General features: G+C 46.6%; 1 non-coding gene across 1 annotated transcript; it reads left to right on the plus strand.

The window, feature by feature from the left end:
* Nucleotides 1-7,708: 7,708 nt before the first annotated feature.
* On the plus strand, nt 7,709-7,812 carry LOC112130453 (U6 spliceosomal RNA). Its single transcript, XR_002912716.1, has one exon. It is a non-coding gene; the product is annotated as a U6 spliceosomal RNA (small nuclear RNA).
* Nucleotides 7,813-12,596: the final 4,784 nt, after the last annotated feature.

Raw genomic sequence — 12,596 nt, forward strand, 5'->3', positions numbered from 1 at the left:
AGCAAATGATGAAAGCAGGTTTCGGAGAGGTTAAGGAACTTTCCTAACGTCATACAGCCCAGGAAAGCATGAAATAAAAATTTAAACTCTATTTTATTGATTCCAAAGTCCAGTGCAGAACAATATCAGTACCCAGCATTTATGCGCATCTTTCAAATATACCTTCTGAGGCCCTGCAGGGTGGCTCATGACTGTAATCCCAGCACTTTGGGAGGCCGAGGTGGGTGGATCACTTGAGGTCAGGAGTTCAAGACTAGCCTGGCCAATATGGTGAAACCCCGTTTCTATTAAAACTACAAAAATTAGCTGGGTGTGGTGGCACACGCCTGTAATCCCAGTTACTTAGGAGGCTGAAGCAGGAGAATTGCTTAAACCCCGGAGGCAGAGGTTGCAGTGAGCTGAGATTGCACCACTGTATTCCTGCCTGGGCGACAGAGCAAGATTCTGTCTCAACAAAAACAAACAAACAGAAACAAATATACCTTCTGAGTTTTTCAAAAAAGAGACAACAACAATAGCAGTTACTTTTTATGGAGCATCTCAGAGTCGGATGCTTTGGTCAAAGATTGCAAATGATCCCTTAATGTGTGTTCTTGCCTTCTCTCTCCTAGTAAAAGTATACCTGATTTTTAGCTTGGCACATGGCTTCCCATGGCTTTACTACCTATCTCAGCCTTCCTTGCAGCTAGGGATAGCCACATGACTAACTTATAGCCAGTGAAGAACTGTTCCCCGACATGCCCACATGGCTCATGTCAACCCCAGCATTACATCATTTGTTTAACCTCTCAGTTTCTCTGTCTTGGAAATAGGGATTTGAATATTTATTTAAACCAGGTGTGGCTGAGGTGAGAGGATCACTTGAAGCCAGGAGTTCGAGACCAGCCTGGACCACACAGTGAGACCCCTGCCTTTACAAAACAATTTTTTTTAAAAATTAGCTGGGCATGGTGGTGTGTGCCTGTAGCCCCAGCTACTCAGGAGGCTGAGGTGGGAGGATTACTTAAGCCTGAGAGGTTGAGGCTGCAGTGAGCCTTGATTGCGCCATTGTGCTGCAGCCTGGATGACAGAGCAAGACCCCATCTCAACATATGTATGTATATCTATCTATCTATCTATCTGTCTATCTATCTATCTATCTATAGCTATATCTGTCTCCTCTCTCTCTCTCTCTCTCTCTCTCTCTCTCTATATATATATATATATATGTTCTTTTTTTTTTTAATTTAACAAAAGCAGGAAGTAGACAGACACAGTGGGTGGTTCATGCCAGTAATCCCAGCACTTTGGGAGGCCAAGGCGGGAGGATTGATTGAAGCCAGGAGTTTGAGACCAGCCTGGGCAATATAGTGAGACCCCTAACTCTACAGAATGTTAAAAAAAAAAAAAAAAATCAGCCGGGTGTGGTGGTATATGCCTGTAGTCCCAGCTTCTTCACATCACTTCACTCCAGCCTGGGCAATAGAGCATAACCCTGTCTCTTAAAAACAAAAAACAGGAATATATGTGTTGGAGTCACCTTGAGTGTGGATTGGCAGAAGAAGCTAGGACAGGAAGGACACTAATGGGTTTGTGTTGGGTAAACAAACCCTGTTTATTGGGAGACCACCTGCTCTAGGAGAAAAGACACCAGGTGAAGATAGGAAGCTGGGTACTGCTAACTGAACGAGCTGGGACAAGGCTCTTCCCCTACCTGGGGATAGATAATAAAAAATATTTTATTGTATATTTTTAAGGTAGTAGTTCCTTGTCTGCAGAGTGGGGATTTAGATTACATCTATCTTTTTGGTTTTGTCTACTCACTATGAATTCCCCTATCATAACAGCACCCTAATTTCTCTGGGAGCCCCCTTCTTTACTCCCTGTCCATGTGAAAGGCATGCAGTATTAACTTTATCCTTGGTTCCAGGAAGGCCAAATGCTCCATGCTGGCCAATCAGCACCCCTCATTTCTCTGCCCATAGGGATTGGCTCAGAAATGGGCACCTGCCCCAAGTGGACCAGTGAGTTATCCCTCAGGTTTTTGCTGGGATTGTTTTGCTTCTGCTGTGCTAGGCCAGTGTGAAGAGGGTCTGAAGCTCAAAGGTAGCCATCATTGTGAGAGTGAGAGAAAGACTGAGCCCTGATAACTTATGAGCCCCTGAATCCAGCTGTACCTGAAGGCAGCCACATATTCCTGAACATGTTATTCTCCATGAGTCAATATGGTTCCTCTTTGTTGTTTTTTTGTTTTTTGTTTTTGAAATGGAGTCTCGCTGTCACCCAGGCTAGAGTGCAGTGGCACTATCTCAGTTCACTGCAACCTCCACCTCCCGGGTTCAAGCAATTCTCCTGCTTCAGCCTCCTCAGTAGCTGGGACTACAGGCACGTATCACCATGCCCAGCTAATTTTTTTGATTTTTTTTTAGTAGCAACAGGATTTTGTCATGTTGGCCGGGCTGGTCTTGAACTCCTGACCTCAAGTGATCCACCTGTCTTGGCCTCCCAAAGTGCTGGGATTACAGGCATGAGCCACCGCGCCCATCCTCAATATGGGTCCTCTTTGGACTTAAGTCACTGTAGCAGATGACGTGGCTTCTGTGTCCATATCCCCTTGGCATTCATCCTTTTGACCCACAGTGAGTGGATGGCTTCAAATTTCCACACCTATGTTTGCAGCCTGAGGGCTTTGCTCTCATACACGCTCTGCATACACAGTCTGAGAATGCTGGAGGCTTCACCCTCCCCTATAAGCAGCCCTTAACCAATGAGTGACAGGGGCTGGTGGATAAATGTCCCCACTCCTTTGCCCTTCACCTGGATAATTCTGAGGTGTATTGCACTCTGTGTCACAGAGTTCCCCAGCAGTGTTGAGCCCCAGCTGCCCAGAGTGATAACCTGCTCAGTAACTTACCTTCGATTGGCTTCTTTCCCTTCCCTTTCCTACTTCCCTCCCCGACCAGAGCTTCCTGGGATCATTTCTCAAGTAAACGATTTAATATCTGCACACAAATCCTTGTCTCAGATCTGCTTCTGCAGGAAACCAACCTAAACATTTCCTAAGATTGGTTTTCTGTCACGCACAGCTAAAGCTGCTCTGGCAGACACATGGTTCAAGCATTCTTTTAAAATATTTGCCTCATAACTGTATTTTTCCAGCCTGCTTTTCAGCTCAAAGGAAGTATATGCACTGTGAGTTGACTTATCAGTGTGCATAGCAGAAAGGGACCCAGTAAGAGAAAGCCCCCTGAGTAGCCCTGGGACAGCTGAGTGATCCACCCTGGCTGCCTCCTCTCCACATCATTCTCACACACTAACCTTTCCCAAGCCTCTTCATTCCAAAGCTCCTAGCCAGCCCCCCCGACCTGCCTTAGGAGATAACCCCAGTTCCTTCCTCAGATTCTTTCATCTACAAGGCCTCAGTGTTCTGTCTGGCCGGTGATAAGGACATTCAACGTCATTTTCCTGTCCCTGACCTTTGAAAGAACCCTACCCATCCGGGGCCTGTGATGTAGACTCAGACTGAGATGTTCCATCTTGCGGATATAATCAGTGGGAAAGAGAGAGATTCCTAAGAGGTCGTCATTCATTCATTCATTCATTCATTCATTCAACAGATATTTATTGAGTGCTTGGGCAAGGAATTCTAAATTGTAGAGTCAACTGGAGCCAGCTTAACAGAAAGGGATTTTTGTTTTTTTTTTCTGAGAGGGAGTCTTGTGGCCCAGGCTGGACTGCAGTGGCACAATCTTGGCTCACTGCAACCTCCGCCTCCAGGGCTCAAGTGATTCTCCTGCCTCAGCCTCCCGAGTAGCTGGGATTACAGGTATGCACCACCACGCCTGGCTAATTTTTTGTATTTTTAGTAGAAATGGGGTTTCACCATGTTAGCCAGGCTGGTCTCAAACTCCTGGCCTCAAGTGATCCACCTGCCTCGGCCTTCCAAAGTGCTGGAATTACAGGCATAAGCCACTGTGCCTGGCCCACCAAGGGATTTATGAAAGGTAGGAAGTACCCTAGATGTTAAATAGCCACAAACGGTACAGCCAGGAGCATCAATGCCAGGAGTAACACTCACCTTCACTGTTGAACTGTTCTAATCAAAATATCACTGCTGCTGCTGCCCCCTCTCCCCAAACTCAGGAACTAGGTAGCTAGAGACAGGCTGCTAGAACTGCCCTATGCTTCCCCAGAAGGACAAGATACCTCTCCCACTGCGCTTGCCAGAAGACTCCACCACTTGGCATCCTTCTGCATGCTTCTGTCTCCAAGGCTTACTAGGGGAACCCAGATCACATAAGGCACTCTTGCTGCAAAGAAATCTTCGAAATGTAGTTTTTCTCTGTCTGGCCTTTACAGTACAGGAGGTCACCCTAAAGGGGACTGGGATAGGTGAGTGAGCCAGTCTGTAGTGTCTGCCATAGGCTCACAACAATGATAAAGTCAGGGCTGGGCGCAGTGGCTCATGCCTGTAATCTCAGCACTTTGGGAGACCAATGTGGGAGGCTGCCTTGAGGCCAGGAGTTTGAGACCAGCCTAGGTAACAAAGGGAGACCACCCCATCTCTACCAAAAAGAAAAAAATTAAGTGGTGGTGCGTGCCTGTAGTCCCAGGCTGAGGAGGAAGGATTGCTTAAGCCCAGGAGTTCGAGGCTACAGTGAGCTGTGATCACACCACTGTACTCCAGCCTGAGCGACAGAGCAAGACCCTGCTCTAAAAAAGAAAAATTAAAATTTAAAACAAATTTAATGATAAAATCAGAAGAGTCCCTGCTTTCCAGGAGCTCACCATTGAGAGGGGGATAGCAACACCAAGCAATTCCAGGAGGGAGAGCATTCCAAAAGGGAAATTATAGACAGTTACAAACACATAGACCAAGAAAACTCAACCTATTCTAACAGGACCTCCTGAAACAGGTGCCATTGTACATGGTGTGTGAAGGTGTTTAGAGGCTAACCAGGCAAAAGAAGGGCAGGAGGGAACAGCACTTCAGGCAGGGGAAAATCTCACATGCAAAGGTCCAGTGGCAGGGAAGGTGGGGGGTGCAGGAGGAAGTGAGAGAAAGCCACTTCTCTCTGACTGGAGAACAGAGAACAAGGGGAACAGAGGGAAGGAAGAGGGGTGGTAAGGGAATAGACCATGACCTTGTAGTCCACGATGTGGAATTCAAACTGTCTCCTAAGGCCAGTGGTGACCACTGAAGGCTTACGAGTAAGGCAGTGACATAATAGCAACTGCTAATATTTATTTATTTATTATTTTGAGATGGAGTTTCGCTCTTGCTACCCAGGCTGGAGTGCAATGGTGTGATCTCGGCTCACTACAACCTCTGCCTCCCAGGTTCAAGCGATTCTCCTGCCTCAGCCTCCCAAGTAGCTAGGATTACAGGAGCCTGCCACCACGCCCAGCTAATTGTTTGTATTTTTAGTAGAGATGGGGTTTCACCATGTTGACCAGTCTGGCCTTGAACTCCTGACCTCAGGTAATCCCCCCACCTCGGCCTCCCAAAGTGCTGGGATTACAGGCGTGAGCCACGGTGCCCTGCCTGTTGATATTTATTGACCACTTATTCAGTGCCAGACTTTTTTCTAAGCTGCTAACATGTATCATTTAGTATGTATTTGCAACAACCCTGTAAGTAAGGTTCTCCAGACCACGAGCAAATTACTCAGCCATTCTGTGCCTCAGTTTCCTTATGTGCACAATGGGAGTAATCATAGAACCTACCACAAAGAGTTAGTATGAGGGTTACAATGAGTGCTTGGCACATGGGAAATGCTGTGTATGTATTAGCTTTTGCTACTATTATTCCCATTTTATAGATGAAAAAGCTGAAGCCCAGAGAGATGAATGAGTTTGTCTGAGGTCACACAGCTAATGCTAATAAGGCGTAGAATGAACAGGACAGGTGTGGTGAAGGTAGAAGTACTGGTGAGCATGGAGAAGCCACATCTTTATCCCAGGAGTGATGGAAGTGTGGACCACCCATTGGGACCCACATGGCCAGCCTGTGTTCTGACTGGTCAGTGCCTAGGTCATGCCAGTTCTGAAATATTTCATTATTACCCCTGTTATTACTACATATATGACATCGTTTTGCGGATTTAATATTTACACAAATGGTATCACACTAAATGTTAACTTCTGCAAGTTCCTTTTCTCACTCAACATTATTGTATGTTTAAGATCTGTTTAGATCTAGTTCATTCATTTTATTTGCTTTTTTAGAGATGGGGTGTCACTATGTTGGCCAGTCTGGTCTTGAAATCCTGGGCTCAAGTGATCGTCCCACCTTGACTTCCCAAAATGTTGGTATGACAGGCGTGAGCCACCGTGCCCAGCCATTCATTCTTTTTTTTTTTTTTTTGAGACAGAGTCTCACTCTGTCACCTAGGCTGGAGTGCAGTGGTGTGAACTCGGCTCACTGCAACCTCTGCCTCCTGGGTTCAAGCGATTCTGCCTCAGCCTCCTGAGTAGCTGGGACTATAGGCACATGACACCACACCTGGCTAATTTTGTATTTTTAATAGAGATGGGGTTTCTCCATGTTGGCCAGGCTAGTCTCAAACTCCTGACCTCTCAGGTGATCCACCTGCCTTGGCCTCCCAAAGTGTTGGGATTACAGGCGTGAGCCATGCCATTCATTGATTTTAATTGCTCACTAGTATTCCTTTACAGGAACATGTCATGGTCTCCTTGCCCACTATCCCATGGATGCCTATTTAGTCCATTGCACTTTGGACCTATTATAGGCAAAGCTGCCACACCCAACTTTGCATATGTTGGCGCTTCTCTAGGGTGAATACCAGGAAGTGGGATCACTGGTCTCAGGGTTCATACGTTTCAATTGCCAAGCAGCAGTGCATGAAGAATTCTTGTTTCTGCACTTCCTTACTGATGAAAATAATACCACTACCCCACATGACACTTACTATGTGCCAGACATCTTTCTAAGCATCTAACATGAAATAACTCATTTAACCTCTCAAAAAACTTTGAGGTAGGGTACTATCATCATCTCCACTAGATAGATGGAGAATGAAGACACAGAGAGGGCAAATAACTAGCCCAAGGTCGCTCAGCTAGGTATAGTAGAGTATGGCATGAACCCAGAGAGGCTGGTTCCAGAGCCTGGGCTGTTCATCACTCTTGTAGGCCTTGGAATTTTCTGGTTTTCAAGTTGCTGCCGGTTCATGGCTGGGAAATGTCTCTAAGTGCTTTAAGTTGCATTGCCTGCTTAGAAGGGACCTTGAGGACCTTTCCATCTATTTTTTGGCCAATCAAGCATTCTCTTCAGAAAAATGCCTCTTTCTAGCCTGGCTGTCCCCGAGTTTCTGATCTTTTCTGCAAGTATGCCTGGAGGCCAGGACTTGGGGCAGGGCCTGGCACAGTAAGGGCACTTGGTAAAAATGTACCAGACTCAGCCAGGCATGGTGGCTCATGCCTGTAATCTCAGCATTTTGGAAGGCTGAAGCAGGCAGACTGCTTGAGCCCAGGAGTTCAAAACCAGACTGATCAGTGTAGTGAGACCCTATCTCTACAAAATAAAAATTAAAAATTAGCTGGGCGTGGTGGCACATGCTTGTAGTCCCAGCTACTCAAGAGGCCTCTGAGATGGGAGGATGGCTTGAGCCCAAGAGGTCGAGGCTGCTGTGAGCTATGATTACACCACAGCACTCCAGCCTGAGTGACAGGGCAAGACCTTGTCTTTGGAAAAAAAAAAAAAAAAGCGCTCGCTTTGGCAGCGCATATACTAAAATTGGAACAACACAGAGATTAGCATGGCCCCTATGCAAGAATGACATATAAATTCGTGAGGTGTTCGATATACAAAAGAAAAAAGAAAAAAAAAGTGCCAGACTGACTGGTGGTGTCTCTCACGTCTCTCACCCTCTCTTCCTCCCAGGAGGCCAATGCTGATGAATAAAGCTTCTGCTTAAGTCACTGGCCCACATTTGTGCTGTGCTGGGCACGCACAGTGGACCTCTTGCCTCAAGCTCATTTCCTCTTCTGTGATCTGACTCTAATCTAGTTCATGATCTGACCTCATCTCCTTCGACTCTCCTTGTTTCTTGTTTCTCATGAACCCCACTGGCTGTCCTCCTGTCTGTTCAGTGGCCAAGTTCATTTCTACCTCAGGACTTTTGCATGTGCTGTTTCCTCTGCCTGGAACACTCTTCCCACAGTGGCTCCAACTCATCCTTAAGGCCTCAACTCAAATGCCACCTCCTCAGAGAGACTTTCCTGATCACTCTCTTTAGAAGAAACAGAGGCATGAAGAGATTGAGCATAATTGTCAAAAATTGTACAGCTGGCTTATTGATGAGATTTTTGAATTATGTTATCTTATTATGTGCCTATATTTCTAAATTTTTTTCTACAATGGTGATGTATTCCCTGTGTGAATTTTTTAAACCTCAAATTCAGGCTGGGCATTGAGGCTCATGACTATAATCCCAGCACTTTGGGAGGCTGAGGCGATAGGATCGCTTGAGCTCAGGAGTTCAAGACCAGCCTGGGCAACATAGTGAGACCCCATTCCTACAAACAATTTTAAAATTAGCCAGGAATGGTGGCATGCACCTGTAGTCCCAGGTACTGAGGAAGAAGAGGTGGGAGGATGTCTTGAGGCTAAGAGTTGGAGGCTGGAGTGAGCTATGATCACACCACTGCACTCCGGCCAGGATAACAGAGCAAGACTGACTCTTAAAAAAACAAAAAACAGGCCAGGCGTGGTGGCTCACGCCTGTAATCCCAGCACTTTGGGAGGGTGAGGTGGGCAGATCATGAGGTCAGGAGATCGAGACCAACTTGGTTAACACGGTGAAACCCCGTCTCTACTAAAAATATTAAAAAATTAGCCAGGTGTGGTGGCGGGCACCTGTAGTCCCAGCTACTTGGGAGGCTGAGGCAGGAGAATGGTGTGAACCCAGGAGGTGGAGCTTGCAGTGAGCCGAGATCGCGCCACTGCACTCCACCCTGGGCAACAGAGCGAGATTCCGTCTCAAAACAAAAACAAAACAAAACAAACAAAAAAAGCAAAAAAGAAAGACCTCAATTGTTGTTGTTGTTGTTGTTTTGACATGGAGTCTTGCTCTGTTGCCTAGGCTGGAATGCAGTGGCACGATCTTGGTTTACTGCAACCTCCGCCTCCCAGGTTCAAGCGATTCTCCTGCCTCAGCCTCCCGAGTAGCTGGGATTACAGGTGCCCACCACCATGTCTGGCTAATTTTTGTGTTTTCAGTAGAAACGGGGTTTCTCCCTGTTGGCCAGGCTGGTCTCAAACTCCTGACCTCAGGTGATCCACCCACCTTGGCCTCGCAAAGTTCTGGGATTACAGGTGTGAGCCACCACACCCAGCCAAGACCTCAGATTTAAAATGAATTAAGAGCCAATCCTGAGAGAATACGAATGAGTGTCTGAGGCTCTGTTTCTCAAGCCTCCTGGGTCAGGATAAGATCATAGCATTCTTCATCCTCTGGGATTTCCTTACTGCCCACTTTCCCACGCCTTTCCATCTGACGATCTTCCCTCTTGGCTCTGAATCAGAAGCCTGAAAGCAAAGTGTAGGTCCACAATCCTCGCTGATAATCAGCCTCCCCTTCCCTACAGATGTTTCTCATTGCAAAATGGGAATAATGCCAGGCGCGGTAGCTCACACCTGTAATCCCAACATTTTGGGAGGCCGAGGAGGGAGGATCACTTGAGGTCAGGATTTCAAGACCAACCTGGCCAACATGGTGGAGCCCCATCTCTACTAAAAATACAAAAATTAGTTAGGTATGGTGGTGTGCACCTGTAATCCCAGCTACTTGGGAGGCTGAGACAGGAGAATCACTTGAACCTGGGAGGCGGAGGTTGCAGTGAGCTGAGATTGTGCCACTGCACTCCAGCCTGGGTGACAGAGGGAGACTCCATCTCAGAAACAAAAGTGATAATAAAAGACCTACTTCACGGGGATTCAGCATGATGGGACTGAAAGACATTTGGCGGAAGGAAGACTATTGCTGTGTGGGAACCGTACTGTGTGGTGAGTTTGGAGTCAGATAAACTCTGGAGCAAAGGCCAGCTCACTGTGTGATCTCAGGCAACTCAATCTCTGAGCCTCACTCTCTCTGTAAAATAAGGATAATAAAAATACCTACTGAGTTCTTTAGAATGCCCTTCACTAGAAAGAAGAGGGTAATAAAACTCAAGCGTGCTTTACTGGAACAGGCTCCCCTGGCTCCCCACATAGGACATTTCTAGGACTGGGGAGCAGGAGATCCAGCAGCCTAGTGATATCATCCTGGAGCCAGGCTTTTTCCATGTCTCCGTACACAGTGTTGGTTTCCTCCTCAGGCTGGTCCTCCTCGTGATTGCAGGATGACTGCTAGGAGCTATCAGGGCCACGGGCATCCTCTTTCATATCCGGTAGGAAAATAGATTCACTTCCAGGCCATCTTCCTGGAAGAGTGAGGAAGAACTTTCCCAGAAGCGTCTGGCAAACTTCTCTCCACTTCTCATTAGCCTGAGGTAGGTCAGAGGCCCATTCCGGAACCAAACTCTGGCAAAAAGATGCAAGTCTCATGATTGGTTTAGACTCATTGGTTCCAGTTCCTGTGGCTGGGCTGGGATGGATGTCGAGGAGTCAGTCAACAACATTGTCCTCTCTACCTGCCTCAAACGGTTACTGGGAGAAGAAAATGAGATCACGCTTGCAAAGCTTAGCATACAGTAGGTGCTCAACTAATAATAGCTCTTATTACTGTTACAGGCTGAGAATCCCTCATCTGAAACGCTTGGGACCAGAAGTGTGTCAGAATTCAGATTGTTTTGGATTTTGGAATATTTGCATTATATTTACCAGTTGAGCATTCCTAATCTGAAAATCTGAAACCCAAAATGCTCCAGTGAGCATTTCTGTTGAGCATCACATCGGTGCTCAAAAAGTTTGGGATTTTGGCGCATTTTAGATTTCAGATTTTCAGATTAGGAATACTCAACCATATTATTATTATTTTCTTTTTTGAGACAGGGTCTTGCTCTGTCTCCCAGGCTAAGTACAGCAGTGCGATCTTGGCTCACTACAGCCTCAACTTCCCAGGCTGAAGTGATCCTCCTGCCTCAGCCTCCCGAGTAGCTACCTGGGACTACAGGTGCCACCACACCAGGCTAATTTTGTTTAGTTTTTGTAGAGAGGAAGTCTCACTATGTTTGCCAGGCTGGTCTTGAACTCCTGGACTGAAGCGATCCTCCTGCCTGGGCCTCCCAAAGTGCTGGGATTATAGACATGAGCCACTGCACCCAGCCTTCAACAGTATTCTGATTATTATCAAGATCACCATCATCCTTTGGGAGCTTTGATGTCAGGCAGGCTCTGATCAAATCCCAATTTCTCCACTTCTTAGCTGTGTGGCCTTATGCAAGTTGCTGAGCTTCAGTTCCACCCTGTAAAATGGGAATGATAAGTGCTCCTATCTCTTGTCATTACTGTATGGCAATAGTTAATGATCCGTATGTGCTGATAATGCATTTCTTTGGCCTTCCCGTTAGGAATTTGGGTGGCCTTTTCCCACCCTCAGTAGATGTGATTCAGGTGAGGGAGACTCTCCCTTCTATTCCAGAAGTGGGCACATTCTCCTCACTTGAATTCCTGAATCCCTCAGGTCAATATGATTGGTTCAGGGAGCCAGGGAAAAACAGTCTGTCTATCCTCTAGAATTGCTGGCTGGAAAAGTGGAAGCTAGGAGCTGCTGGAAACCATACTGGGGAGAGCTGGCTTGAAGTGGAGCCAACAAGAGAGGAAGCAGAGATGAGAGATGGAGAGAGGCAGAGGGCTGTTGACTCTGTTGAGCTCCTGGATCCAGCCATGCCTGAATCGGATTTACCACTGGACTTTTCGTTATGTGAGCCAATAAATTCCCTTTTTTTTTTTTTTGGAATAAGCCAGTTTGAGGCGGGGTTCTGTCACTTGCAGTGATGTGTGTGGAGTCTAGTCCAGAACAGCCAGGATGGGGAATTAGAAAAGGAGATAGTCCTCTGAGGGCAGAATTTTGCCTACCTAAATCAGCTTGGTATTCCAAGAGTTTTGCCCAGGCCAATGCATAGAATGGAAGTATTAGGAGTTAAAAGCATAAATAGGCTGGGCCTATTTGTGCCCTATAATCCCAGTACTTTGGGAGGCCTAGACGGGAGGTTTGCTTGAGCCCAGGAGTTCAAGAGCAATGACAACAGCCTGAACAACACAATGAGACCCCATCTCTGCAAAAACAAAAATAAAAAATTAGCTGCGAATGGTGGTGTGCACCTGTAGTCCCAGCTACTGGGGAGGCTGAGGTAGGAGGATCGCTTGAGCTCAGGAGTTTGAGGTGGCAGTGAGCCACTGCACTCTAGCCTGGGTGACTGGGCAAAATCTCATCTCTAAAAGTATAAAAAAAAAAAATAAGAACACAAATAGAGTCTAGTGAGTATCCCTCCAGACTTCTTCTCTGTGCTTATAATAAATAGTCATATACAAACACAGAAGAATATTTTTACAAAAATGGAAGCACACACTCTACATTTTCAGTTCAAACGCTCCCTCTCCAGTGACCTCCCCATCTGAAGCGGCTCCATCTCCATCATGCTTTCTTGCA

The sequence above is a fragment of the Pongo abelii genome, chromosome 21 (assembly GCF_028885655.2).
Source record: "Pongo abelii isolate AG06213 chromosome 21, NHGRI_mPonAbe1-v2.0_pri, whole genome shotgun sequence".
NCBI lineage: Eukaryota > Metazoa > Chordata > Mammalia > Primates > Hominidae > Pongo > Pongo abelii.